We start from the raw sequence: 25,000 nt of genomic DNA on the forward strand, positions 1-25,000 counted from the left end.
TGTCCCCACCAATCACAGCACACCACCAGAACCCCCAGTACTGTCCCCACCAATCACAGCACACCACCAGAACCCCCAGTACTGTCCCCACCAATCACAGCACACCACCAGAACCCCCAGTACTGTCCCCACCAATCACAGCACACCACCAGAACCCCCAGTACTGTCCCCACCAATCACAGCACACCACCAGAACCCCCAGTACTGTCCCCACCAATCACAGCACACCACCAGAACCCCCAGTACTGTCCCCACCAATCATAGCACACCACCATGAACCCCCAGTACTGTCCCCACCAATCACAGCACACCACCAGAACCCCCAGTACTGTCCCCACCAATCACAGCACACCACCAGAACCCCCAGTACTGTCCCCACCAATCACAGCACACCACCAGAACCCCCAGTACTGTCCCCACCAATCACAGCACACCACCAGAACCCCCAGTACTGTCCCCACCAATCACAGCACACCACCATGAACCCCTAGTACTGTCCCCACCAATGAGAGGACACCACCATGAACCCCCAGTACTGTCCCCACCAATCAGAGGACACCACCAGAACCCCCAGTACTGTCCCCCGCCAATCACTGCACACCACCAGTACTGTCCCCCACCAATGAGAGGACACCACCATGAACCCCCAGTACTGTCCCCACAAATCACAAAACACCACTACGAACCCCCAGTACTGTCCCCACCAATCACAGCACACCCCAGAACCCCCAGTACTGTCCCCACCAATCAGAGGACACCACCATGAACCCCCAATACCTGTCCCCACCAATCACAGCACACCACCATAACCCCCAGTACTGTCCCCACCAATCACAGCACACCCCCAGTACTGTACTCACCAATCACAGCACACCACCATAACCCCCAGTACTGTCCCCACCAATCACAGCACACCCCCAGTACTGTACCCACCAATCACAGCACACCCCCAGTACTGTACTCACCAATCACAGCACACCACCAGTACTGTCTCCACCAATCAGAATACACCACCAGTACTGTCTCCACCAATCAGAATACACCACAGTACTGTCTCCACCAATCAGAATACACCCCCAGTACTGTCTCCACCAATCACAATACACCCCCAGAACTGTCCTCGCTAATCCAAGTACTTCACCAGAACTGTCCCCACCAATCAGAATACATCCCCAGTACTGTCCCTTCCAATCAGAATACACCATCAAAACTGTCCCCGGCACTCAGAATACACCCCTAGTACTGTCCCCACCAATCAGAATACACCCCTAGTACTGTCCCCACCAATCATAACACACCACCAGAAATGTCCTCACCAATCAGAATACACCACCAGTAATGTCCTCACCAATCAGAATACACCACCATAAATGTCCCCGCCAATCAGAATACACCACCATAAATGTCTCCGCCAATCAGAATACACCACCATAAATGTCTCCGCCAATCAGAATACACCACCATAAATGTCTCCGCCAATCAGAATACACCACCATAAATGTTCCGCCAATCAGAATACACCACCAGAACTGTCCTTGCTAATCCGAGTACTTCACCTGAACTGTCTCCACCAATCAGAATACACCCCAGTACCGTCACTGGCCACACATGACAACCCCAACACAGGCAGGCCTGTCAGGTGGACAGAGGAGCTAGCACTCTGCACGGGGGGGGATGCATAGTGAAAAGACATAAAGTGAAATGCTGTACAATGTCCCCCTCCATCATACATACCACAAACGCTTCTATTTCCCTGAGCAGAGGATCGCAGTAATACACAACTTCACAGACTGCCATTGTTAACCTAAAAAATGCTAGTTGCCTGGCTGTCTGACTCCAGCATGCCATGGAAACAAGCATGTACAAAATAAAGTCAGAATTTATCATTTGCGTTCCTAAAATCACTGAAGCCAATGAAGACGACAGCCAGGTGATTCAGCATTTGCAGCGCAAGTTACTAGAGAAAAACGAGAATGGCCACAGCGCATTCCTCTCCAGAACACCCATATGAAAAGCCTCAGAGGGAAGCTGCCATTCCTGAAAACTGCCCCCCCCCCCCTATGTATGAGGCTGAGGAGTCACAGTGAGTGAATAAGCTCAGCGGACCAGGGGGCGTGGTTATGTTTCCCAGGAGCCACCATAATGGCAGCTTCCATCAATATTTTTCCCAAAGGCATTTTAATGACAGATTTCCTATGAGCTTCAACATTGCCCCATAAACACCTGGAGGCATCAGAGCGGATTTACTAAAGGCAAACAGGCAGCTGCACTTTGCAAGGGAATTTGCATTAGAGCCTAAAGGTAAATACTAACAAAGCAATCCCCTTTATAGTGTGTACTTGTCTCAATCCAGAGCACTTTGTCTGCTGCTTCCTTCCTCTGCTATCTGCATAAATCAATAAAACTGTGATGGGGGAGAGAGCGCCAGCACACAGCCTGTGATTGACAGCCTTAGCTTTGTTTCTGTGTGTCCTGTGCAGGGGGGGGGGGGGGGTTTGACCCCTTCCTCCAATCAGCTCTCAGAGCTCCCCTCTGCAGAGTGTACTCAGCTCTCCTCCCCCTTTTTGTTTTATTAACACCTCAGGCAAGCTTTATAAATTGTGGACTTTGAATGGATGTAGAGAAGACTGCTAATAAACAGGTACAACTTACGTAGGAGGATTTGTTTATTCTCTGTGCACCAATACCTATTTTTTTAAGAGCGAGTACAGATGCCAATTATCAATACCGTGCAGTGCGGTGCGATTTGATCACACTGCAAAGAATTGCATGTGGTTTGAACAGGAATTACTGTTACTCTAAACAGGTAACTGTCTATTTAACCACTTCCCGCCCGCCCTATAGGGAATTGGTTGTATTATCCTGACACGTCGTCATATGATAGCGGCAGGGTAATGTGCTCTGCGCGCCTCCTGGGGTCGTGCAGAGTGGCGATCAGTGCTGCGGTGTATCACTCTGACACACCACATCTCCGATCTCGATAAAGAGCCTACTGATGTAGGCTCTTTACCATGTGACCAGCTGTGTCCAATCACAGCTGGTCACATAGTAAATAGGAAGTGCCGTTGATCAGCTTTCCTCAGTTTGTGCCTGACAGACACAAGTAGAGGAGAGCCGATCTGTGGCTCTCCTGACGGGGGGGGGGTATTTAGAGCATTGATTACCAGTGCAGACCCTTGGGGGGGTGCCACTAGAGCCCCCAGGGATTCCCACCCATGACCCCAGGGATGCCCACCATGGCAACCAGGGATGGCAATCAGGGCTCAGGGAGCCTGCCAGTGCCCTCCCCATCAGTGCTGCCTGCCAGTGCCACCCGCCAGTGCCACCCCATCAGTGCCACCCCATCAGTGCCACCCACCCATCAGTGCCACCCACCCATCAGTGCCACCCACCCATCAGTGCCACCCCATCAGTGCAGGAAAAAAAAACATATCTATTTACAAAATTTTAGAACATAAAAACAAAACTTTTTTTTTTCTTCAAACTTTTCGGTCTTTTTTTATTTGTTTAGCAAAAAAGAAAAAAACCTTGCGGTGATCAAATACCACCAAAAGAAAGATCTATTTGTGGGGGGAAAAAATGACACAAATTTGGTTTAGGTACAGTGTTGCATGACCGCGCAATTTTCATTTAAAATGCAACAGCACTAAAAGCTATAAATTATCCAAAACAACGGTACAGCGCCAATAAAGGTGCATTCAGTGATAATATGTAAAAATAAAAGAACATATATGCAATATTAAGGTGCTATAATACAAAATCTGTGCAGTATTAAAGTGCTATAATAGAAATAAAGTGCTGGTGGTGTATACCGTTGTTTTGGATTATTGAATTGCTTTGAAGTGGTAAACTCAGTTGGTATAGCAGCTTATTTTAGCACCTTTAGTTGATTGCATACAGCCAATTGTTTGTGCCGAAATATTCACTTTTGCACAAAAGCTATAAATTGGCCTGGACGGGAAGGGGGGAAAAGTGCCCGGTATTGAAGTGGTTAATCGGCATAACGGTATCTCATATTTTACCCAAAAAAAAAAATTGGGCTAACTTTTGTTTTTTTAATTCATGAAAGTGAATTTCTTCCCAAAAAAATTGCATTTGAAAGACAGCTGTGCAAATACAGTGTGACATAAAATGATGCAACAATCACCATTTTATTCTCTAAGGTCTCTGCTAAAATATATATTTATATATTTGGGGGTTCTAAGTAATTTTCTAGCAAAAAAAAAAATGAATTTTTGTAAAATCTTACCGTAAAATTCCTTTCTCTGAGTCCTCCGACAGTCGCCGCCCACTCATACAGTCTTCACTTATGGGGTATTGACTTCCTCTCCACAGGAGTTTCTAGGCATAAGACTTGTAAAAGAACAATAAATCTACATAGTCACACCCATGGGGGCTGTCCTTCTAGTCCAATACCCCCCTGCAATAGCCATCCCACTTCAGTTTGTCTTCTGCCTAGCTTCAGGAGATGATAGGCTTCCCTGTGCTGAGGCTACAGTCTCAGCCTTTTTCTCTTTTTTCTCTTATGATTTTCTGGCGGTTGCGTTGCCCACCCCTCATGTCTACACTATCCCACTTCAGTTTGGTCGCAAGTAGTGAAAGTGTTGTAACAAAGAACCCCAAAAAGAGGGGCGGGGGCGGCGACTGTCGGAGGACTCAGAGAAAGGAATTTTACAAAAATTCAATTTTCTCTTACGTCCTCCGACAGTCGCCGCCCACTCATACAGTCTTCACTTATGGGGACGTCCCAAAGCAGTGTAGACATGAGGGGTGGGCAACGCAACCGCCAGAAAATCATAAGAGAAAAAAAAGAGAAAAAGGCTGAGACTGTAGCCTCAGCACAGGGAAGCCCATCATCTCCTGAAGCTAGGCAGAAGACAAACTGAAGTGGGATGGCTATTGCAGGGGGGTATTGGACTAGAAGGACAGCCCCCATGGGTGTGACTGTGTAGATTTATTGTTCTTTTACAAGTCTTATGCCTAGAAACTCCTGTGGAGATGAAGTCAATACCCCATAAGTGAAGACTGTATGAGTGGGCGGCGACTGTCGGAGGACGTAAGAGAAATCCTGATTTTAACTTGTAAGCAACAAATGTCTGAAAAAGGATTGGTCGTGAAGGGGTTATTATTGTTAAACAGCATTAGTATGTTTGGAACGGGAAAACTATTTTTTTTTTCTGTTTTGATATAATTACAACAGTTGTGCTATTGGTTTCTGAAGTGAGCAAATATATTTGGAGCCAGTTTACAGACAATAGAAAAAATAACCTAAAGGGGTAAACAAAAGTGAAGACCCCCCCCCCCCCCCATGCTCATAACTCAGGTCATTCTGATCAGCACAGCCCAGACACTTCCTGATAGGGTCACAGTTTAACAACCTCCCACACATTCCTATTGAAGCATCCCTTTGATCGACTGCCTCACTGACCAATAGGAATGTGCACAAGGCAGGGTGAGCAGACAACACCAGGAAGTGCAGGAGCTGTGCCCAATCAGAACAGTCCCCGATTGGTATAGTGGCAAGGACGGTCATTGATGAAGGTAATATACAAGGGAGCAATAATTTGAAGATCACAGTGGGCTCCCTGTTCAATAGGACTCTGAGAAGAACAATACCAGCGTTTAAAAGCAAGCATGGGCATTAATACAGACACTACCATTGCTAGAAATTATTCTTACTTGCTGGTGTGAGTATTGGAGAAAATCCCAAAGCTCTATCTGCATATTGGTTCCAGGACAATGGACATCCAGTCAATGAAGCTTTTTTAGGAGCCGTGTCAATGGCATCAGTGTCATCAGCTGCAGTTGACCTCCTGACCTGCTTCAAGTGGGTTTTGCATTCTCATTGACTTGTATGGAAATGCAAGACCCAGTTAAAGTAAAAAAAAAGCCCATGGACACCGGCCTTTAGGGGAAGAGGACAGCAATAACATCGCCACATTTCTCTTAAACCCCAACTCTAGGCAAAAAAATAAAGTTTTCCCATGCAATGGGGCTGTGCCCATATTGCATGGGTTACTTGCTTTTTTTGTCCAGGGGAGAGCAAGAAAGCTGTATATTCACCCCATCCTACACCCCACAAGCAAACGGTGCTCCCTCACGATCCAGCGGTGGACTATTCCTGCCGTTCTTAGGCTAGAGCAGGTCTATGGGTCTGATGACATCAGAACCAGTCCACTAGAGGAGAGGGGGCACGAGTCACAGGGACTTTGTCTTGTGTGGGGAGGATCAGCTAGGTATATCTCAGTTCTCCATTCCCTTAGAACAGTGGGGGCACAGCCCCCCACATGGGAAAACTCTTACTTTTGTTAGGCTTTAAGATGAATTTCCTTTAACAACCACTTGCCGACCGCCGCAAACACATATACTGCGGCGGTCAGCCCCGGCCAGGCAAAGTGACGTACCGGTACGTCACTAGCCTGTCACTCGCTTGTGAGCCAATAGTGGGCGAGCGCACGCCCGCCCCGGCTCGTTCCCTAACAAGTCAGTGCGTGTGACCGGCGGACCCGATGTCCGCTGGTCACTCGCGATCGTTCGCCGGGAAGGGAGAAAGGCAGGCGGCTAATGTAAACAAGCCGCCTGTCATTCTCCCCTGTGTAAGAATGGAGATCAGATGGTTCTACTATGTAGGACTGTTGATCTCTGTTTTTACACTAGTAGCCATGTCCAATCACAGTTAGAAACACGCCCCTAGGGACACACTTAACCCCTCCCTCTCCAATACAGTTAACCCCTTCCCTGCCAGTGTCATTTTTACAGTAACAGTGCATATGTATAGCACTGATTACTGCAGTAATGTCACTGGTAACCCCAAAAGTGTCAAAAATGTCTGTCAAGGGTCCGATCTGTCCGCCGCAATGTCGCAGTCCCGCAAAAAAAAAAATCGCAGATCGCCGCCATTACTCGTTAAAAAAAACACCAAAAATCTTTCCCTTTGTTAGTAAACGCAATAACTTTTGCGCAAACCAATCAAAATACGCTTATTGTGATTTTTTTTACCAAACATAGGTAGCATAAAACAAATTGGCCGAAAATGTTAAAAAAAATTTTGATTTTAACATTTTTTTGGGGGAATTTCATAAAAAAAAAATGTGAAAAATATTGTTATTTTTGCAAACTTTACGCACTTTTTTTGTTTATAGCGCATGATCAAAAAGTCGCACAGATGATCAAATACCACCAAAAGAAAGCTCTGTTTGTGAGGAAAAAAAGGACGTCAAATTCGTTTAGGTACAGCGTCGCACAATCGCGCAATTGTCCGTTAAAGTCACACAGTAAAAAAAAAAAAAAAAATCGCAAATAACCCCCTGGTCAGGAAGGGGGTAAAATCTTCCGGGGCTTAAGTGGTTAAAAGGAAGGTGTCAGGTTGGCAGTAAAGGCCCTGTCAGATAGTACTGCTGGTTGCACATAATCAGCATCAGAGCCACCCAAGGTAAAAATAACCCTATGGAGGTGCTCCCTCGCTTTTCTCAAACAATGCAGAATTTCACTCACTAGAAACATCTGCATTCCTACAGGAAAAGGTAAGTGATCTCTGGACTCTCCTGAATGGTACTGAAAATTGGCCTACAGAAATATCTTAAAAACAGAAGCATGCAAAAAACTTTAATAAAAGTTTATCAAATCCTTGCATAGTATAGAGTAAACCTTGGAGTTCCACCACTTGGCCAAGGAAAATATTAGGCTAACAGCAGTCTCACAAAGTACTTTTTTAGGGTGCGCTCACACTGAGACCGTTCTAAGTGAACCGTGCCAGGGCCCACCTGTCCTCATTCCCTACTGTAGGGGTTTCAAACTCAATTTAATCGTGGGCTGCATCATTTTTATTGTTCCCCCAAAGGGCGGGTTATAGATTAGATGTCCAGAGCACCCCACGCCCCCTACACCCTTACATGAGATGTCAAGAGCCCCCCACCTTCATCAGCAGTCAAGAGTCACCCATCCTTCCTTACATCACAATGCACCCCCTTTCCTTGTGCTGCTGCCAGGAAGAAGGTGCGGGTGGATCTGGGAAGAAGTGCAGGGTCTGGAGGAGAACCAGAGGAGGGCTGGAGTAAGCTTCCAGAGTCTGCTGAATGCTGAGACCGGGGGGCAGAAGAAAGGTGGTGTTGCGGCTGCACAGAGAGTTGTAGGATCTAAAGGAGGAGTTCTGCCCTCCTCTCTGCTGCGGGGCAAAGACGAGCCTTTCTGCAGCTGCACAGGATCAGGCAAGGGAGTTCTGTCCTCTCTTCTGCCAACTATAAGGGGGGTGCCACAGCTGCAGGAGAGATGCGAGGGCCACATGAAATGACCTGGGGGGGGCGCATTCGGCCCGCGGGCCTTGTGTTTGACACCTGTGCCCTACTGTACTGGGCACACTTCCCTGCAAGCCAGACCAGCAATCTCTGTTTCATTACATAGTCCTCTATGAAGACAACTGTACTATAGCAGTTTGCACTCGCACTGCAGCAAACCCTCCTGGATCAGAAGCCAACTGCGCCCAGGACCGTCTGTTCCTAGTGGTTCTGGACATGGTTCGATTAACTGGACCCCGGTATGGTTTGGAGCAATCACACTTTACAAACTGGGCCGAGGGGCTGAGCTGTGCCCAGAAATGGATCAGAGTGCAAGTGTGAATGCACCCTAAATGAAATCTTGTGCAAGTCCAAGGCGTCCCCCAAACCTGAGAGCACACCCCCCCAGGTTCAGATTTTTGGAATATCCGACCTTCCTCACTAATCCTCCTATTAACCTCATAGTGACTGCTGTTAGTTAGTTTATTTTTTCTGCACCAGGTCTACTTCAAGATCCTCGTACCAGAACATTGGCTTTTCAGTGTCTGCAATATATACAGTCATGACATAAAGTAGTAGGCCTCACAGCAAAGCTAACTTAGCCCCCATTCACACTGGTGTGACTTGTCATGCGATTTGACAGGTCCAAATCACATGACAAGTCGCACTATTGTCGGCAATGGAACTGTGCAAATTGGTTGGACGCCGACTTTGTGGTTCCGCACAGATTTTAAAAAGTTCCTGCACCATTTTTGGTGATTTCAGGTGCGACTTGCATAGACATCTGTGTATGAAGTCACACAGATGTCAGCCAAGTCACATTGACAGGCGCCTTTACAATCATGCTATTTCAAGTGAAGTCGCATGATTTCAAAGTCGGATTTGGTGTGAATGGGGGCTAAAAGTCAAATAAATATGGACTGCCTGTGCTGCTTATATCTCCAGGAGAGACAATAGGTTATCTAACCCGTCCTTCTGACCTATCCCCAAGAGACAGAAGATATGTACCTGAACCCATAGACATGGCTGTACAACCCAAGCCTAATATAATGTATTGGCCTCTGAATATTTACTGGTCTCCTACTGTCACAAAAAAAGAAAATAAGGGGATCAATGAGGAGATTAAGGGGGGATATGATCCCCATGTATAAATACATAAGGGGGGATATGATCCCCATGTATAAATACATAAGGGGGGATATGATCGCCATGTATAAATACATAAGGGGGGATATGATCGCCATGTATAAATACATAAGGGGGGATATGATCACCATGTATAAATACATAAGGGGGGATATGATCACCATGTATAAATACATAAGGGGGGATATGATCACCATGTATAAATACATAAGGGGGGATATGATCACCATGTATAAATACATGAGGGGGGATATGATCTCCATGTATAAATACATAAGGGGGGGGATATGATCTCCATGTACAAATACATAAGGGGTCAAAATAGTGAACTTGGTGTTGAGTTGTTCACTTTAGGATCATCACAGAGGACAAGGGGGCACTCTTTACGTCTAGAGGAAAACAAATTTCGTCTCAAAATATGGAAAGGTTTCTTCACAGTTAGAGCTGTGAAATTGTGGAATAGACTCCCTCCAGAGGTGGTTCTGGCCTGCTCACTAGATTGGTTTAAAAAAGTCCTGGATTCTTTCCTGGGTGTACATAATATAAATGGATACTAATATTTATAGGTAAAGTGGATCCAGGGAATATCTGATTGCCTCTCGGGGGATCAGGAAGGAATTTTTTCCCCTGCTGTAGTAAACTGGATCATGCTTTGCTGGGGTTTTTCACCTTCCTCTGGATCAACTGCAGGTATAGGATTGTGTATATGGGATTGTATGGTTGGGTTTTCTTAAGGCTCCATGTACACGGGACGCTGGAAATGGCCGTTTAGGAGCAGTTGGGCGTTTTTTTCAGAAGCCCCTGAACCCATCTACATTTTATCTTATCTGTCCATGTACACCAGGTCGTTTACAGTCATTTGCAGGCAGTTGCGTTCAGGGACTGTTTTTAGAACGCAATTATTTGCGTTCGAACGTGTGTTTCCCGGCGTTTCAAACGCACAAACGCGTCCGAACGCGTCTGAACGCGCCCGAACGCGTCCAAACGCGATGACCCGCGTTTAGCGTTCGCGTTTTTCCATTTTAAAGGGGAATAATTTTTTTGACCTCTAGGAACGCTTCTAAACGCAAACGCCCGCAAACGCCGCTAAACGCCCGCTAAACGCGGGTACAAACGCGACCGAACGGACGTTTCAAACGTTCTAAAAATTCCAGCATTCAAAGGGACTTTTAACAACGTCCCGTGTACATGGAGCCTTACTGTTGTTTTGTTTTTTTATTGGTTGAGCCGGATGGATGTGTCTTTTTTCAACCTGACTAATTATGATGCCAATTGTGCAGCACAAGCATTAACAATAGAACATGGCTCCTGAGTCTTGACCAGGACAATAGATCTCTGATGAGCTCGGGCATGTTCGGATGCTCTTCTGAGTCCACATGGCCGAGCCTTAGCCAATTATTTGTGGCCAAGGCATTCCCCGCCCTGCAGCCGCAGATTGCTGGTCCCTTACAGGTGACAGCGTCCTGACACGCTAGGCCACATGGGTTCAGAGGAGCATCCAAACACGCCCAAGCTCATCTCTACTGACAAATGACCAAAGAACATCAGCTCAAAAGTTCAAAGAGGATCTGATTATACAATGCTCACAAATAACTTGAATGAAAGTTATCCGTCATGCAATAAAAACATAATAGGTGCCCTGCCAATGCAAACCCCTTCTGAAGATGTTAGTTCCTTGTCATGTTGATCCTTCAGCCTTACTGGTGAGTTAGTCTGGAATTATGCAGGTGTGGAGTTACAAATGTTCCAGTAGCACAGTTTCCAGGTCAGTAACTCATTGGGCCCGATTTACTAAAGTGAGAAGCAAAGTGAATACATATTCTCTTAGATTGTAAGCTCTAACGAGCAGGGCCCTCTGATTCCTACTGTATTGTATTTGTACCGTCTACCCTCAAGTTGTAAAGCGCTGCGTAAACAGTCGGCGCTATATAAATACTATATAATAATAATATTCACATCATTTGAGGCGCTAACTTGGATATCAATGTGTGCTCACATAAACAAATACATATATAAACAAAAACAGTGCTGTAACTTTAACAAAATATTCAATGTTCAAATTTATTAAAGGCCCCGTTCACATAGGGGCGACGCTACTTCGCACCGCGCCGCGACCTCGGAGTGGCCGCCACGGACTTCATAACATTGAAGTCTATGGCGGTCGCCTCCTGGTCGCCCCAAAGAAGCTCCGGACCCTTTTTCTAAGTCGGAGCGACTTGTGTCGCTCCTATTAGAACGGGTCCGCAGCTTCCCTATGGGAGGCGACCTAAGGCGACCTGTGAGGCGACCAGGTCGCCTCACAGGTCGCCCTAGTGTGAACCGGGACTAAGACTGTCCTTAATAAAATTTCTTCATAACACCACGTGCATACGAGTTCTCTGTATTCTTAAAAAGTGCTCCTTTTTTGTGCTCCTCCACCTTAGTAAGGGAGCCACTCACCTGATAACGTTGGGCATCTGGTCATCAGGTGAGTGGCCCCCTTACTTAAGGTGGAGGAGCACAAAAAAAAAAAAACACAACACTTTTTAAGAATACAGAGCACTCATATGCACGTGATGTTTTGAAGAAATGTTTTTAAGGACAGTCTTGATTGAATTTGAACATAGAATATTTTGTTTAAGTAAGTGTCTGTTCACACTACCTGAGAAGTCACGGTCCATTCTGTGCTACGAGAACCGTTCTAATAGGAGCGACTCAAGTCGCTCCGACTTAGAAAATAGTTCCTGTACTACTTCGGGGTGACATCGGAGCGACTTGCATTGACTTCCATTATGTGAAGTCCGTGCAAGTCGCGCCGAAGTCGCGGTGCACCCGACTTCACAGGTCGCCCCCGATGTCGTGCCGTGGTAGTGTGAACCGGCACTAAATGCTGGTTCACATTATTGCGGCTTGCGAGATCGCATGTAATTCGGATGCGAGTTCAGCCATACACTTTGTATGGCTGAATTCGCACTGTATCCGCAGCAAACACACACAGGAGGCTTTTTTTGAGCCGCATCAGAATCGTGTGAACCACTGTGCGATCCGGTCCTGTGCGAACTGTCAGATCGCACTGCGATATGCGATCAAACTGGGGGTGTCGTTAACAATTGACACCCCCTGCGTATCGCATATGGCAGTGTGAACCTGCCAGATGTGCGGATGCGATGCGAGATCACGCTGCATTTTCGCAGCATTCCCTCATCGCACAAATGTGAACCGAGCCTAACAGCAATGTTTTTGTTTATATATCTTTGTTGTTTTTTATGTGAGCACACATTGATATCCAAGTTAGGGCCTCAAATATAATGAATTCACGGTTTTTGGCACATACCGTATATACTCGAGTATAAGCCGAGTTTTTCAGCACATTTTTTTGTGCTGAAAACGTCCCCCTCGGCTTATACTCGAGTCAAGGAAAAAAAAGTCCCTGGCCGCTCCGACGGGCTTAAGCTTTCAAAAATGGCACCGCCCATCGCATACATGTCACCGCTCACGCACCGCGTGCGCAATGACGTGTCGGCGCCGGGCGGCGCCATTTTTAAAATGAAGGCGCCTCTGGAACAGGTAAGTGAAACAGCTTCACTACCTGCCTATGCAGGGCTGCGGGCATGGTCCACCTGTACCATGCCCACAGCACTGCATCTCCTGTAGTATGCCTACAACCCCGGATCCTCTTGTACCATGCCAGTACCCTGCATTCTCCTGCACCATGCCAGTCACCCTGCATTCTCCTGCACCATGCCAGTCACCCTGCATTCTCCTGCACCATGCCAGTCACCCTGCATTCTCCTGCACCATGCCAGTCACCCTGCATTCTCCTGCACCATGCCAGTACCCTGCATTCTCCTGCACCATGCCAGTCACCCTGCATTCTCCTGCACCATGCCAGTCACCCTGCATTCTCCTGCACCATGCCAGTCACCCTGCATTCTCCTGCACCATGCCAGTACCCTGCATTCTCCTGCACCATGCCAGTCACCCTGCATTCTCGTGCACCATGCCAGTCACCCTGCATTCTCCTGCACCATGCCAGTCACCCTGCATTCTCCTGCACCATGCCAGTCACCCTGCATGCTCCTGCACCATGCCAGTCACCCTGCATGCTCCTGCACCATGCCAGTCACCCTGCATTCTCCTGCACCATGCCAGTCACCCTGCATTCTCCTGCACCATGCCAGTCACCCTGCATTCTCCTGCACCATGCCAGTCACCCTGCATTCTCCTGCACCATGCCAGTCACCCTGCATTCTCCTGCACCATGCCAGTACCCTGCATTCTCCTGCACCATGGCAGTCACCCTGCATTCTCCTGTACCATGCCCGCCGCCCTGCATTCTCACCCTAGGCTTATACTCGAGTCAATGATTTTTCCCATCTTTTTGTGGTAAAAGTAGGGGCCTCGGCTTATACTCGGGTCGGCTTATACTCGAGTATATACGGTACAAAAAATTAATGGCAGCTGCACACATTTTTATTTCTATTTTTCAACATATTTACATCAGTTCACTTAAAAGTAGAACTAAAGGCATCATCTTTTTTTTTTTAGTTTTGCATAGAATGGCGATAGATTAGAAAGCTTCTCAGTTTTCATTAGAGATGCATCAAAATTTTAACGGCCGAAACATATCAGGGGTAAATGGTGTTTTTGACATTTTGCCAATAGATAAAAAAGGTGCCGCTATTGCAGGGTGGATACAAATTGATGATTTCTTTTTAAGAAAAAAATAAATAAATAAAATTAAAAAAATCTTTAAGTCCCGGTTTACACGAATATGCAGTGTGTTCCCGCATCGCATCCGCACCCTATGGCAGTTCACACTGCCATATGCGATACGCAGGGGGTGTCAGTTAAAAGTTAACGACGTCCCCAGTTGAGATCGCATATCGCAAGTTCGCACAAAATCGGATCACACTAGTGTGAACCACCATGCGATCCGATTCTGCGGCGAATAAAAAAAAAAGGGTCCTGTGCGTGTTTTAGTGTGAATTCACCAATACAAACTGTATGGCTGAAATTTGCACCGCACAGAGATTGCATGTCATTTAGGAGCAGTGCGATCCGAATTACATGCCATCTCTGCGATCGCACTAATGTGAACCGTCACCTAATCACATTTTTTGATTTTTATCAAATTTATTTAAAGTGCTTTTGGAGTAAAAATCTATTTAAAGATAGTTTTCCATTTAAGATACAATAATTTAGATTATTCAGCATGAAATGGAGCTTAGTTATGTAGAATGAAGCTGTATATTCTGCAATATTTACATTTTTGGTGAACTCTTAATGAATCCAAGCTCTGCAACTGCATTGATGTATTCACACAATTTTACACTAACGGCAAGAACAGTTAAAGAGCACCTGTCATTTCAGATCCATCATAGCCGCACCTGTTAGCGGGCATCCACGTCCCTCACCTACCCCTCACGTACCTCACCAGCTGTCCAATTAAAGTGAACCGGACTGTCAGTGAGTCAACAACAGCGGGTCAGAGGAGGAACCGCTGTGGACAGAGATGACAGTTGCTCTTTATAAAATTAAGAATTAAATCAAGCCTTTTTACTACTAATTTAAATCGTGATTTAAATCGACTTGATTTAAATCAAATCCACTCTTGCGATAATGGTGTAGAAAACGTATGCGATTTTGCCACAAATTTACCGTGATTTTACTGTGCTTATGGTGTGTTTTTCATAGGTCATGTGACAACAGATTTCATTGGGGAGGTGCGTTTTTGGTGCATTTTCTTTTTTTTTTTTTAACGGACAAAAAAAATGCAGCAAGCAAGATTTATTAACACCTCAATGGAAGCACAACAGACCAGTGTTAAGATATACAGAGAATGTAAAGGGATGCGTTTTTCTTGAGCTTTTCTTGCCTTAAAAGGTGCCAACAATGGCAGACAAATTTATATTCATGCTATTAATTAAAAAGTCGCATACAATACAATTACATATAAAAATATATATACACATTTAAAAAAAAAAACTAAATTTTGGTGTCAGTCACTTGGAAGTGCATCTTGCAAGTTTCCTTACTAAAATTTCTATTTGATGCACCTCTTAGTTTTTATTGCCGTCTAGGCCTCCTGTTAAGGAGATTCACCCGGTCTATCTGTCCTGTTTACCATTATCATTGATATCCTGTTCATACCAGTGCAACTTGGATTTGGAACTGTCAAATTGCATGACAAGTCGCACCCTTATTGCCAGCAATGAAACCATTAATTTTGCCGCGACTCATGTTGCAGCGATTATGAAAAAGGTTCCTGCACTACTTTTTACCGTTTTAATTGCGACTTGCATAGACTTCTGTTAAATTAAGTCTCAGGCCGCAATGAAATTGGCAGTGCAAATCGCACGGATGTGCGGCTTTGAAATCAAGCTGAAGAAGCACAATTTTAAAGCCGCACCAGTGTGACCCAGAAGTGAAAGTAAAAGAAAAAAAAACCCTAATTTTGGATTGTCCCCAAAAAAGTAAGAGTTACAAAAAAGGTTTCCCCCGAGGCCCATTTCACACTTGCGGACAGTTCAGATCCGCCTGTCAGTTTTTCAGGTGGATCTGATCGGATCCTCCTTGCATCCCTATGTGGCATCGGATGTCAGCGGAGACATGTCAGCTGACATCCGATCCTGTCCGTCAAATCCGGGCAGATGGAAACCCTATTTTCCATTCGTCTGGCGGATCGGATCGGATGAGAATGGAACGGCGGTCCGTTCTCATCCGATTCCCCCATAGAGGACAACGGGGACCTGACTGCTCTGTCTCCGCACACAGAGCGTAGACAGAGCTGTCATCCGCCTGCTCAGCGGGGGATCGGCAGGTCGATCCACCCCCAGGGAAAAAACGGAGTCCACCGACGGAGAGGCAAGTGTAAAAGGGGCCTAAAGGTTTGGGACTTTAAAAGCACTTCATAAAGTATACATTTATATTTTATAATTCATATTAAATACATTTATATAAATTATAAATTATATATATATATATATATATATATATATATATATATATATATATATATATATATATATATATAGTGTGTGTATGTGTGTGTGTATATATATATATATATATATATATATATATATATAGTGTGTGTATGTGTGTGTGTATATATATATATATATATAATTTGTATATTTTATGAAGTGCCTTTGAAGTCCCAAACCCTTAGAGGAAACTTTATTGTAGCTATATGAATTAGGGATGTGGCACAATTTTGTAGAAAATATTCACCAGAAAACTACCAGAAAAGAGGGGAAATCTTCCAATGGGGACACTAGCTCTGGTGACCTAGGGGTCCCCATGGAATTTCCTTAGTTTGCAGGGATTTCCTCTCACTTCCTATTTGGCTATGGGACAGGAAGTGAAGGAAAATATCTGCAAAGGGACACAGATTGCGAAAAAAAATCTGTTATAACCCTCCCTTGCTCCATCCATAATGAAAAAAAGTTTTGCCTATAGTTCTACTTTAACAATTTTTTTTTTTAAATATAGACCCACTAAGTAGTATCTCCTTTGAAGTAAGACTAGGATATTACGAGGAACAAGACCTGCAGCATAATATTGCTGTTACGACGGTTCCTGTAATGACCTATACAGACTTTCTGCGGAAACCCAATATTTGACCATTAAAGCGCTCAAATATCACCCTTCCAAAGTTTAATTCGGAAGCTTTTCGCTCAAGCAGAAAGCCAATCCGTTTTGTGCAATCTTCATACAACACCTGCATGAGGGTAAAGAATTGAAGTACAATCTGATGGGCTGGCCAAACTTAGAATGCAGCATGTTCTATTCCTGGTACGACTAAAGCGTCAACCAATATAGAAATATGTTTACTACACAGATCGGTGACCTATACAGTAAGACACACCAATCGTCTCCGTTTTACCTCAATGTTGTCAATGATGCACGAACAAACAATGTCGACCCCTTGGAAAAAAAAAATAAAAATGACATGCGTAAAGTGCACTAGAAGGCCCCTTTCACACGGTCCGCATTCCGTTGTGGACCGTGCTCTGCCCAGCGGGGTTCGATCCGCCGATCCCCGCTGAGCCAGCGGATGACAGCTCCGTCTCCGCTCTGTGTGCGGAGAGGGAGTCGTCAGAGCCCTGCTGCTTTCTATGGGGAATCGGATGAGAGCGGACTGCCTGTCTGCTCTCATCCAATCCGATCCCCAGGACGGATGGAAAATAGGGTTTCCATCCGTCCGGATTTCACGGACAGGATCGGATGCGGATGGCAGCGGGTGTCAGCGAAGGTGTCACCGCTGACATCCGCTGCTCCATAGGGCTGAATGGGCATCCGATCAGATCCGCCTAAAAAACTGACAAGCGGATCTGATCGGAACACCCGTGTGAAAGAGCCCTAAGAAAGTTGTGCACAGATACAACAGAGGCTTCACCCATGCGATCCGATTTCACTGCAGACAAAAAAAAAAAAAAAGAAGGTTCTGCATGTTTTCGGTGCAGATACAGTGCGAATTGACTAATTTTGCATGTCGTTCTTACAGGAATCTGGTGCGATTCCTGTACAAATGACATGCGATGCAATGGACCGCATCAGCGTGAATCCAGCTTTAGGCAACTGTGCATTATTAGATCATTAAATGTATTTTTTTTTTTTAAAGAAAAGAAGTGAATGAATTTGGCCCGGTATCAGAATTCTGCAATCCTTGTACAGAAGAGCGCAGGTCAGGGATAAAGTAACACGAGGAAGCATTTGGATGTGCTAAGAAGGCACAAGCTGATAGGAGGAGAGAGCAGAGTGACAGATGTGCTCATCATTCTGCACTGCTGCAGAGAAAAATCAGGTCTCCTCCTCTGCCAGAAGGGAGCTGTGCTATGTGTAAGTGTGGTGTAAATCTCAAGGCTGGATGGGCAAAAATGCTAATTCTTTGGCAGGTAAAACGGCTCCCTTTGATGCATTTCATCTGTGTGTTTAGTGGTTTACTTGGCGTTCAGCTTTAAAGTGCAGCTGTGGGCAAAAGCAAACTCCCAGCTATGACAGACAGCTGTGCACATCTATATTAATACCTCTAGAAGCTCCTTTTCAAATACTTTTCTGAAAGTCAGAATCGGCACAGCCAGAGGCACAACTCCTCCAACCCCCCTCGGGTGGAAATGCCCGGCCTTCAGTCAAGTCACTCGGGTGACTGCTATTGTATTGTTAGATGAGGAAGTGGAGGGGTGTTCTGGGGCTGCTCATGGGACCTAAATAAAAAAAATAACACCCATCTGGTAAAATTGCCAACTAATGGCACTTTTCCACTGCAAGTACCGGCTCGGCTCCTCTCGGCACTGCTTGGCCCGGCTCGGCTCAGTTTGCTTTTCCACTGCGTGATACCAGACGACACGTTTCAGCACTGTATAGGCCCTACTCGGCGCGGTTTGCTTTTCCACTAAAAGTAGTAAGTGGGTGGGATTACAACGATTCTCTGACCAATCAGTGGCTAGTAGTGACAAACAATCAAGGCTGCATGCAAAGGATTGTGGGATATGGTATCGGTACGGCCCGCTTGTTACCCCAACCGAGGTGGTACTGTTTAAGCGAGCCGTACCATGTAGTGGAAAAGCGCCGCTGTACCAAACCATACCGAACCGTTCTAACACGTACCATGCAGTGGAAAAGTGCCATTACTTGATTACTTGTGCCTACATGATAAAGCGGAGCTCCACCCAAAAGGGGAAGTTCAGCTTTAAGGACTCTTTTCCCGTTCCTTTCAAACAATTGCCACTTTTGAGGAGCAGGTACCCGATTTTGACAAGTACCTGCTCCCACCAACCCATGACTGCCCAGACCAGGGGTCTTCAAACTATGGCCCTCCATTGGTTCAAAAACTACAATTCCCATCATGCCTAGTAATGTCTGAAGTTTTTACAATGCCTCATGGGATGTGTAGTTCCGCAACAGCTGGAGGGCCGTAGTTTGAGGATCCCTGGCCTAGACGATTGGAAGCAGAAGTTCTCCTCCCTGATCCCCCCCAATCTTCTGGGACATGCGACAGGTCCCAGAAGACTGTGGGACCACTTGCAATGCCCACAGTTAAGATGCCGCTGCCGAGGAAAGAAGACAGCAGGTGAAACTGGCTGGGGTGAGCACAGAGCTGGATCGTGGCAGGTGAGTGGCTGTTTTTTTTTAAATCAGCAGCTACAGTTTTTGTAGCCGCTGACTTAATTTATTTCACAGGAGACTGGAGCTCCTCTTTAAAGTGGTTGTAAAGTCAGAAGGTTTTTTTATCCTAATGCATTAAGATAAAAAAAACCTTCTGTGTGTAGCAACCCCCCTTAGCTTCCCCCCCCCCCCCCACCAACCAATATTTACCCGAGTCGATCTACCTCCAGTGACGTCCACGAGTGCCTTGGGTGTCCGAAACTCTCCCTCATGATTGGCTGAGACACAGCAACGGCACCATTGGCTCCCGCTGTTGTCAATGAAAGTTAGTTAGCCAATCAGAACAGAGAGGGGGCATTGTCGAACCGGAGCCCCATGTCTGAATTTATTTATTTATTTCAGGTTCTTGTATAGCGCTGTTAATTTATGCAGCGCTTTACATTTACATTACACATTCACATCAGTTCCTGCCCTCAAGGAGCTTACAATCTAAGGTCCCTAACTCACATTCATGCATACATAGTAGGGCCAATTTTTATACAGGATCCAATTAACCTACCAGCATGTCTTTGGAGTGTGGGAGGAAACCGGAGTACCCGGAGGAAACCCACGCAGGCACAGGGAGAACATGCAAACTCCAGGCAGGTAGTGTCGTGGTTGGGATTCGAACCAGCGACCCTCTTGCTGCTAGGTGAAAGTGCTAACCACTACACCACTGTGCCTGAATGGACACAGGGAGCTGCGGCTTGGCTCAGGTGCCCCCATAGCAAGCTGTTTGCTGTGGGGGCATTGGACAGGAGGGAGAGGCGAGGAGAGCCGGAAGGGGACCCGAGAAGAGGAGGACCCAAGCTGCTCTGTGCAAACTCACTGCACAGAGCAGGTAAGAATAGCATGCGAGAAAAGAGCTGCAGGCGGTCATGGCGCTGAATCGAATGAGGGCTCAGGTAAGTGGTGGGGGGGGGGGTAAGGATGCTGATGCCTAAACATTTATTACTTTAATGTAATCGATACAAGTGCCCCCCATTGGGGCACTGGACAGAGAGGAGGGGCCAGGAGCATTGGTGGAGAGGAGGTTCGGGGCTGCTCTGTGCAATTAAAGTAGAGACATGTTTGTTAATAAAAAGAAAAAACTGTACCTTTACAATCGCTTTAACACCTGCACTGCAAAATTAAAGTTGGAAAATGAAAGCGTCCCACCTACTTTTACGGACGCAACGCGTACGGGGGACGTCACGTGACCCGCGGCCGCCTCTCACTCTTCCGGGTCGGTCGACCTGATGCACGCCTGCTCGCAAACTCTGCAGATATACGCTGTTATTTTCTTCACAAATGTGGGTTATTTACCATTATGGATTAAAGATTGCTTGACTGCATACAGAGAGCATTAGATCGTTCTTTCTTTTCTCCTATACATATTGGTAACATTGTTTAAGGAGCTGACAGTGCTTTAGAGGTGTAATCATTTACTACGCTTAAGGAAGAAAGTGTGAGGATGCGCTTTGATTTTGAGATGACATGCTGGTTGTTAAAGCGGAGTTCCAGCCATTTCACTCACCTGTCCAACGGTCCAGCGATGCGGCCGCCCGAAGCCTCGATCCTCTCCCTCGGCGCCAGCATCACTGCTGTGGGCACCCGGCTGTGACAGTTTGCGGCTTCACAGCCGGTACCCACTGCGCATGCACGAGTCGCGCTGCGCGCTGTGATTGGCCGGCAAACTTCTGGGACCTCTGACCTGTCCCAGAAGATTGCAGGGAGGGAGGGGGAAAGAAGAACTTCCGCTCAGGGTGCCGCGGTGCTCCGAGCGGAAGTGGGAGCGGGTACCTGTCAAAACTAGGTACCCACTCCCCCCCCCCAAAAAAAATGACATGCCAAATGTGGCATGTCAGGGGGTTAGGACCACCTAAAGCGGAAGTTCCACTTTTGGGTGGAACTCCGCTTTAAGGTGAGTGGCAGTGTGAACAGGTGGTGGGTTTGCATGAGCACTCGTGGAGACAAGCACCTTATGGAATTGCCATAGGACCACTTTACACTGGAGATTCTATCTGCTTATATGGACACCTATTAACATTGGGACTCTGCATGATTTACTTTACGATTTAAGAATTTACCACTAGGATTGCGCTGCACTATTTTGTTATTAGGAAAATGAAAGCGGCCATGTAATTGGCCGCTACGGCTAGTCATGGGAACCATTCTTCCTTGCAACAGCTTTACAAACAAGGCCCAAAGTCTCTTTTTTACATGCAGCCAACTGTTGGATGCCTAATGTTTAACCGCTCCCATTCATAACAATGTAATAGCATACAGAGTCACCTCCAACACCTACAGGTCCCTGCCAAATAGGACACTGCTAAAAATAGTTTGTTGTTTTTATCTTTGCACATTTAGGATACTAAATTTATATGCATGCACAGTCGCTAACGTCAATCATTATACCAGAACCAGACATTTGAAAAACTACGTAGGTTTGTGAACTTGAGGTAAAAATGGATAGAAAAAGGGGCGTTCACCTGCAGAAGTTTAAGATTTTAGAATGACTGACAGATATTTATGTAGTTACAAGACAAAGAGATTTCAAAAGAAACTGCTCTGTCTGGGAAGCGGACTTCAAAGTGATTAACATCTATAGCACGCTCCATGAATGCTAGCAACACACTCCGGAAAAGTTTCAGGAGACGCACACTTTTAGCCTCGGGCAACAGTTTTAAAGGGGCAAAACTCCTAAAATACAACGCGGTCGATATGAAAAAATAAATGTAAAAGAAAAAAGGAACATGGATATAAAGTATGTAACAAAATCAAACTAAAACTAAAGATATCTAGGATTTCTCATAGGACAGTAATAGCCTATGTACAACGATTGCCTGTCCATTAAAGAATATGTGAACCCGCACCTTGCAAAACAACACATTCAGTTTAAAATAGAAATGAAAGGCAAACCATTTGTGTATAGATACAAAAAACCAAAGACAAAAAAGGTATGGATGTTTGGTCTCCTTTGCTCAGACCTCTCTCACGGTTATACATTTTCTTGTATTTATATTTTGAGATTATCCACCCAATTTGTTTGCCAGGAAGCTTCATATCATCAGAAAAGCAGAAATCCCTTGTGCTTGGGACACATACTAGGGGCATTTTGGTACCCACTCCTGACCTTGTTTCCTTCCTGTCCCCCAGTCCCCTCTCTCCTTGGGACCTTTGATATCATATAACCCACTCTGTTATACTTCATAAGCTATGCAAGTTCATTATACAATGACCTTTATTGTATGGAAGAATTTTTTGGGCATGTTTGAACCTTTATATATGCATACTCATATTTTTACTCTAGAGCTTCATGATTGGTTATCCAAGGGCAACCCCCTGAGGAAGACCATCAAGGTTGAAACTAGTGATCGACCGATATCGTTTTTTAATGCCGATAGCGATATTTTGGTCATCGGATATCGGTATCGGCCGACATTTTTTCTAAAGGTACTCCTTGTGGAGGGATCTGGGGGGTCTAAAGGACCCCAAACCCCCTCCTCTGCACTGAAAAGCATTCAAAACGCTAAGGCTCCGTTCACATGTAGGCGTTTTTGGGGAGTTTTTCTGCTCTAGGATCAGCTCTCAAAATGCCCAACAAGACAAATCCTATTCATTTCAATGGCCCCCTGTTCACATCTGAGCGTTTTGACGCTGTGAGCAAAACGCCCAACGCTCAAAAAAGTACATGAGCTTCTTTTTGGGCAGATTACAGGCGTTTTCCATTGGTCTCTATTCAATCTAAAAACGCCTGCACAAAAAACGCCTGTAAAAATGCCTGTAAATCGCGGTAAAAAAACGCTAAGCTCAGGTGTGAATGTAGCCTAAGTTTGGCTGTTTTGAATGCTGTCAGTTTTTTTTAACTCTGCGCCAAGTACCCAGAAGAGATGTCATGACATCACTTCCAGGTTTTTTTACATGGAGACCCAGGTCTTCTCTTCGGCGGTGGAGGTAGGATGCCCGGGTCTCCCGGTGGGACGGGAGAGCCGGGTGAGCTGCGGAAGGTGGTGGGGGGAGGGGGGTACATCCCCTCCCGCTCCTTGTAATGACAGCTGAGTGGCTTCTCAGCCGCATCGGTTGTCATTACAAGACAGCCGACCATCGGCTATGGATTCCGGTACCGGGGTGATGCCTCTAGCTGCAGACATCACTCCGGTACAAGCACTCTCTCGAAATATTGGTAACCTCAGGGGCCGATTTCGATATATCGGGGAAAGTGTATATCGGCCCCCGATATACGGTCGATCCCTAGTCGAAATGCGTCCGAGCTTCTTGGAACTTTACAAGTTTTTAAGTTTTTCTTAGGAAAATAAAGCATAGAGAAAAGGATGGATTTTGGAGTTTGCTTTGAATATTAAAAATAAATTAAATAACGTTTTTTGGTATGTGGTGCTCAGATGCAGCGTAGCTTCGCTTTAATAACATCATCTAACACTGGAAGCCGTATTCGGCCTACAAGATGCAGGGGTAAAGCTTTACAATAACAAATATATGGTAAGATTTGACTTTCCAAAGAAAATTTTTATTTATTTCTGCTGAATTCTTGGAGATATAAACTATTGAATGACCTCATATAAAGCCCACCATAGAGAGTTATTAAAATGCCCATAGGTTTCAAAGATTTGGCAGATGCCACCATCATCCAACAGATCTATAGACAAAAACTACCTGGAACAACAACATTTGTCAAACTACTGGAACATGTAGTCACCAATCCAGTTAAAGTATATGTCAAGCCAGCCAAAATGTTTTTTTTCCTTCTAGAACCCCTGTCCGGTTTTTACCACTAACCAGGTCTCCATGCCAGTTCACATATCTGCGATGACAGACCGCATATGATTCGCAGCACACTGCTCTGCAAGTCACATGCGATGTCTGTGCGATGCAAATTGAGTCATACAGATTGTATGGCTGAATTTGCATCGCATTTGGGCACAACTCACACAGGAACCTTTTTGGGTCCGCACCAGAATCGGATCGCATGGTGGTTCCCACCTATGCAATCCGATTCATGTCCGAACTGACAGTTCGCACTGCAATATGCAAACTCATCTGGGGGTGTCGTTAAAGCGGAGTTCCACCCAAATGTGGAACTTCCGCTCATTTGCATCCTCCCCCCCCCCTCCGGTGCCACATTTGGCACCTTTCAGGGGGGAGGGGAGAACAGGTACCTGTTTTTGACAGGTACCCTTCCCCACTTCCTGGAAACATTTGGGCCCCTCCTCCTACCCTCTGCTGCCAAGCCAATCCGAATGTGCAGTAGGGACCCGCCCATGAAGCCGCAAGGCTTCACTGCCATATCGGTGATGGCGGCGGCAGCACCAGACAGTCGATGGAAACATTGGCTGCGGTGCAGACATCGCTGGACTCCAGGACAGGTAAGTGTCCTAATATTAAAAGTCAGCAGCTAGAGTATGTGTAGCTGCTGACCTTTAATTTTTGGAGGAGGGGGGGCGGAACTCCGC

At 45.9% G+C, this 25,000-nt stretch overlaps 1 protein-coding gene across 2 annotated transcripts in view; it reads right to left on the reverse strand.

Moving 5' to 3' along the window:
• Positions 1–25,000, reverse strand: part of LOC309568112 (dual specificity tyrosine-phosphorylation-regulated kinase 1B-like) — a 156,646-nt gene that overhangs the window by 91,934 nt on the left and 39,712 nt on the right. The window lies entirely within an intron of this gene.

The sequence above is a fragment of the Pelophylax lessonae genome, assembly GCF_965119305.1.
Source record: "Pelophylax lessonae genome assembly, chromosome: 12".
NCBI lineage: Eukaryota > Metazoa > Chordata > Amphibia > Anura > Ranidae > Pelophylax > Pelophylax lessonae.